Consider the following 6,594-nt stretch of genomic DNA (forward strand, 5'->3'; position numbering starts at 1 on the left):
TGGACATACTTAATATTCAAAGTGTCAAAATACAGTCAAAATGGTTCATACTGATTCATGCCTTGGGAAACTGTGAGAGAGTCTCAGGAAGAAAAAAAAGAGGTATTTTAGCTCAAGTTTTTTTTTTGTTTGTTTTGTGGCATGTTCTTGTATGTCACTTTTGTGTTTCTTGCAACAAATGCTTTTATTCAATTCATAAGACATTATTATTGTCTTGAACATAGCTATAGAACCCAATCTGGTTAAAGGATGGGCTTAATGTTGTCCTCGCTGTATCTACAATCTTGAGACAACCCAGGGTCAAATTCTAAAAGATTTAGTCATGTTTCTTTTACAAATATGGGTTCTCTTGTATTTGGGACATAGGTATTTAGGACTGAGATTTCACCTTGATGAATTGGTCCTGTTATGAGAATAAAATGTCCTCCTCCATCTCTTCTGATTGGTATTAGTTTGAAATCTATTTTGTTAGATATTGGTGGAGGTATACCAGCTTGTTTCTTAGGTGCACTTGATTGGAAAATCTTTTCCCAAACCTTTACACTGAGGTAATGTCTGTCTTTGACGTTGAAGTGTGTTTCTTGTATACAGAAGTATGGATCTTGCTTTCATATGCATTCTCTTAGCCTGGGTCTTTGCACGGGTGAATTGAGTCCACTGATATTAAGAGATATTAATGAAGAGTGTCTGTAAATTACTGTTATTTTTCTTTTCTTTTTCTTTTTCCTTTTTTAAAAACAACTTTGAGATACCATCTTACACCTGTCAGAATGGCTAAAATCTAAAACACCAATGATAGCCTTTGCTGGAGAGGTTGTGGAGAAAGGGGCACACTCATTCATTGCTGGTGGGAATGCAAATTTGTGCAACCACTCTGGAAATCAGTGTGGTGATTTCTCAGGAAATTTGGGATCAACCTACCCCAAGATCCAGTAATACCACTATTGGGAATATACCCAAGAGATGCCCCATCAAATGACAAAAGTATCTGTTCAACTATGTTCATAGCAGCATTGTTTGTAATAGCCAAAACCTGGAAACAACCTAGATGCCCTTCAATGGAGGAATGGATGAAGAAAGTGTGGAATATATACATATAAGAGTACTACTCAGCGGTACAAAACAATGACTTCTCGAATTTTGCGTGCAAATGGATGGAAATAGAAAACACTATCCTGAGTGAGGTATCCCAGACCCAAAAAGAGGAACATGGGATGTACTCACTCATAATCGGTTTCTAGCCATAAATAAAGGACATTGAGCATATAATTTGTGATCCTAGAGAAGCTAAATAAGAAAGTGAACCCAAAGAAAATCGTATAGTCATCCGCCTGGAGAGGGGAAGTAGACAAGATTGCCAGGCAAAAACTGTTATTTTTCTATAGTAGTGCTTGTGTGTTTCCCTTGTTTGGGGTTTGCTGGTATGTGGTTATCTGTTGCCTGTGTTTTTATAGGTCGTTAGCTTCCTTGGATGGAGTTTTCCTTCCAGTTTTACATGGAGGGTTGGATTTGTGGATCGGTATTGTTGAAATCTGGTTTTGTCCTAGAATATCTTGTTTTCTCCACCAATGTTCATTTAAATCTTTGTGGGGTAGTGTAGTAGTAGCCTGGGCTTGCATCCATGGTCACTTAGTGTCGGCATCACATCTGTCCAGAATCATCTGCCTTTCAGAGTTTCCATTGAGAAATCAGGTGTAACTATGATAGGTCTCACTTTTTATGTTATTTGGCCTCTTTTCTCAGTAGCTCTTAATTTTCTTTATTCTCTATGTTTTGAATTTTGATTATTATATGGCAAGGGGACTTATTTTTTGGTCCAGTCTACTTGATGTTCTTTAAGGTTCTTTTTCCTTCATAGAAATATCCTTCTTTACTTTTCCTCTATGATTTTATTGAATATATTTTCTGTGCCTTTGAGTTTGAGTTCTTCTCCTTCTATCTATTATGCTTAAGTTTGGTCTTTTCATGGTGTCCCAGATTTCATGAATGTTTGGGGTTGGGATTTTATTGGATTTAACAATCTCTTTGACCAATGAATCTATTTCCGCCATAGTATCTTCCACACCTGAGACTCTCTCTTCCATCTCTTGTACTCTGTTGGTTAGGCTCCCAACTGTAGTTCCCATTTGTTTACCCAGGTTTTCCATATACAGAATTCCCACTGTTTGTGTTTCCTTTATTGCCTCTATTTCGTTTTTCAAGTCTTGAGCTGTTTGAACTGTTTGTTTCAGCTGTTTGATTCTTCTTTTCTTTGTTTCCCTGGGATACTTTAAGAGATTTATTGATTTCTTCCATTTTTGTTTGTCTTTTCCTCCATTTCTTTAAGAGAATTTTTCATTTCCTCTTTAAACACCTCTATCATCCCTCATAAATTTATATTTTAAAATTATTTTCTTCTGCTTCTTCTGGGTTAGGGTGATCAAGTCTTCCTGGCATATGACCACAGGGTTCTGGTGTTACCATGTTGCTTTTTCCCTTGTTGAATGAATTCTTGCATTGGGATCTACTCATCTTTTCTTCTAATTGGTGCTATCAGTGTCTTTGCCTGTTGGTCCAATCCTAACAGTTGCTGTTTACATCTTTTTAAATTGTTCTAGGTCTGTTCTGTACTGTTGCTATTTTTGTCTCGGGGAATTGCTGAGATTTCTCTTGGCCTGCTCACTTGGTCCAACCTCTTGGTTCACTCTCTTGGTCCATTCTGTGCAGCTGCAGTTTGTGTTTCAGAGTTTCTCTCTTGGTCCTCTCTGTGTAATTGTAGCCTGTGATCCAGAGTTCCTTTGAGGTTGTGGGGTGGAGGGGAGGATAGGAATTTGGAGGGGGGTGGATTGGGACTCATAGCTTACAGGGCCTTATCGGTAGTATGGGGGTGTTGGAGTAGCCAACCTGCAGGGAGCTTGCCTGCTGACTGGCTAGAGAGCTGAGCAGTTGGGGAAAAGACCCGGGCTTTTGCCCTAGTAGGGAGGGCCTATATTAGGGTGCCCCACTGTTGGGGTGATCACTCACATCTTGGTCCTCTCTATGTAGTTGCAGCCTGTGTTTCAGAGTTCCTCAGAGTTTGTGGGTAATAGCAGACTTTTTCCTGTTCAGGTTGTCAATGGACAACTGTTTTGGGTTCACCAAAGGCTGATTTGATAATCATACATTTACTCTACATTATTATTATCTTGAGTATACCTGCACAAATAAAGACAGACAAAGCTCCAGCATATATCTTTAAGAAAATGAAGCAGGTTTTTTGCTAATTATATAAAGTATATTACAGGTATATCACATAATCCAGGTAAGGCAGTTATAGAAAGATCAAATCAATCTATAAAGGATATATTAAACAAAGAGAAAGAGATAATAAAGATCCCCAGAAATAAATTACACAATGTTTTATTAACCTTGACTTTTCTTAGCTAATCAGAAAGGAACAATCACTGCAGAGAGAAATTTGATAATAATAATAATAAAAACTTCTGAATTAAATGACCTGGTGTGTTTCAAGGATATGTTGACCTCAGAATGGTGGTACCTCTTCCACACTGGGACCAAACACAATCAGTTCTGTGGAAAGAAACAACTTTATTCTAGCTGTGTGCGACCTTGACTTGGGTAAAGTCCCTGTCACATACAAGTAACTGTGTGATTTTGAAAATGTGACTATCTGGTGGTCAATTTTATTTTCTCTACTTTGCAATAAATCTGCAATATCCTGTCACCTCACAGCCACAGTCAAGTGGGTTTTCTGTGTCAGGTAAGATATTGTGAGGCTAGGTCAGGCGAGAAGAGGTGAGAAGAGCCAAGGTGAGACAGAACAAAAACTGTGGGATGGTAGGTGTGCAGCTCTGACCACAAGGCCCTCCCTCTGTCCCTCAAGAGCAGACAGACCGTGGAGACCTGATCACTGCACTTGTCCTGTGCTGAGCTGCAAGTCTGTGGCGTGTAGAACCCAGTGTTCAGATGCTCCACAATGTTTATCCTGCTAGAGACACCTCAGACCTTTCCCACCAAAGTCACATCCCACCAGAAAGTGACAACCACCAAATAGAGCCACAGCCAATACATCCAATCATAAATGGTGTGTGAGGTTTTAGTCTGCCTCTGATGCATTCTGGTCCAATGAGCATCCAGTCAGAGACTCTTAACCACTCAGACTTGACCTTGTTCTTCCTGTCTGTGATACTGAGCAGGTTCAGGCTAGGAAGTGCTAAGGAACTGCTGAGGCCTTGTGGAGGAAGAGGCCGGTGGAGTTCCACAAGGTGAGAGCAGCCACAGATTAGCGAGGCCGGGCTCAGCATCTGTCTGGGGTGGGCCCCACATGTGGAAGACCCCAATCTCCTCACAGCTCCTTAGCCCAGCTCCAGTGAGGGCTGGGGCAGTCTTCTCAGAGCCTACTGATTCCTCACAGCCCAAGTTCTCGTGAGGCTTAGATGCCTGCTGTGAAGAGTCAGGATGACAGGATGCCATTCTGAAAGGACAGCATTATTACATTAGTATTTCATCCAAGTTTTAAATTCATAAGCCTAGCTTTGTCCATATTTCCTTACTTCATCTTAGCACCTGTGGGATCTGCAATGCCCACTTTCTCATTGCCTACTTGAGTAACTTTAATAGTCTTTCATTTTTCTTTGCTAGTGTGCCTAGAGATGTATCAGTGTTATTTAGATATGTATCTTTCTCTTGCTTCTTGTCATGTTTATTTTCAATTTATTAAGTTTAAAAAATTGATTAATGGCTTCTTATTCACTTTCCTTTTAGTATTTATATAAAAATTTATGTCACAAATTGTAAATCTACTTTATCCAAGCCCTTGGGAGACATGAGTTTTAGAACAGTGTGGGCTACACAGGGAGTTCTGGATACCATGGGCCATGTTATGGCATGAGATCTTATTGTGGGAGATACAAACAAAATCCGAATGTATTCACTTTCATATAAAATCATTTAATTTTTATTTTTCTAATTATTGTTTAACTTTATTCCATAAAGTTTATTTGTGTGCACCTGCTCGTTTCCCTGTTGTACTCCCTCCATCTAAAATATTTGCCCTCACAGTTCTGCAAAAGTTTTCATTCTTTCCTATTTTTTCTAGATTCCATTTATGAAAGAAGATATGTGTTATTTGTATTTTGGAGAGTTGTCTATGTCTTTGACTTGTTATAGATGATTGGAACAACTTTCTTGAGAATTACGTAATTTTTTTCTATAATTTTATTTGTTGATTGATTATCTTGCATGATTTATGCATATAATGTTTTCTTTATCCATGCATATATTGGTGTTTATCTAATCTTATTCCCTGACTCATTTGTTATAGGAAGTGCAATGATAAGAATTACACTCAAACTCACACACACACATATATGTGATTCGGTATAGTGAACTCCCCTGGAAAGTATGCACATCCAGGAGTGATACAGCTGGTAGGTCTATGTTAAATTTTCAGCCACAGCTATTATTATAGCATCCACAGTAACTAAGATATTTTATTTTACAATGATCATAGCATATGTGTTCTTTTTTCCTCACTTCCTATGCAGCATTTAGAAAAATTTAGATTTGGTAAAAAATGTAATCATTAAAGAGACACTCAGAGCTGAAATTATGGGCACTCCAAATATTATTATACGTTGTGAGAAATGGGTCTTGGGACTCAAGAAAATGACAACACAATCTAGAGTATTTGTGTCAGGCTGTAAGTCCTGTTGAAATTTATTCTTATGCAGATTGTTACCATGGTCAGAATTTGACCTTGTATTACTACATGCTTGGGTATCTCAAAGTGGTCCACTTGGTAAGCAGCATGTACTTGTGTGTAACTAGGGTAACTTTACACACATATTTGTATTCCATATGTTTGTTGGCATTTGAGACACTGTCTCAGATATGCCGATTATGAGAAATTGTTTTCAGCATGTAGAAAATGAAACTCTGCTCTTGAACTTCTACCATACACAAACTGCACCAAATGTGTCATGGATGTCAAAATGAGACGTGATTCCCTAAAAATGCCAAAGAATACAGTAGAGAAAATCTTCCAAGTTTTAAGCATAGGAAAGGGTTTTCTGAGTAGGACTCTTGTCTATTCAGTAAATGAGACAAAAACAATCAACAAATAGGATCATATGAAATTAAAACTTTTTATTTTGGCATAATAAAATATCATTTAAATGGGGATTACACAATATGAGAAAATCACTGGTGCAATGGTGACTTGAGAGTTATTGTGTATTTAACTTTCTGCTGATCTGGTGAGGCCTGCACTCTAGGTAGGAATTAGTACCTGGCACTGCGTCCATGGTCAAAAGAGCATGGCTGGATGAGGCATAGAGTCCTTTAAGATGACGTTAATGTTGTTACTTTGTGTGACAAGAGTAACTGCTTCGTAAATATTTCTGATTCTATGTATAGACGTCTTCAGCTGTCAGGCTTGGTCAGAGGCTCTTATTTATGGAGTGCATAGCAGCAAATGCACAACCTCATAATTTCAAAATGTTGAAATGTCCATGAATGTTCATTCTTAATTGGGACCTGTAGACCAACCATTCCCCTAGACAGGGGAAACGTCATGGAAATGGGTCCTGAATGTCCTGCTTGAGAGTGAGGAGG

The sequence above is a fragment of the Chionomys nivalis genome, chromosome 20 (assembly GCF_950005125.1).
Source record: "Chionomys nivalis chromosome 20, mChiNiv1.1, whole genome shotgun sequence".
In the NCBI taxonomy this organism is placed as follows: Eukaryota; Metazoa; Chordata; class Mammalia; order Rodentia; family Cricetidae; genus Chionomys; species Chionomys nivalis.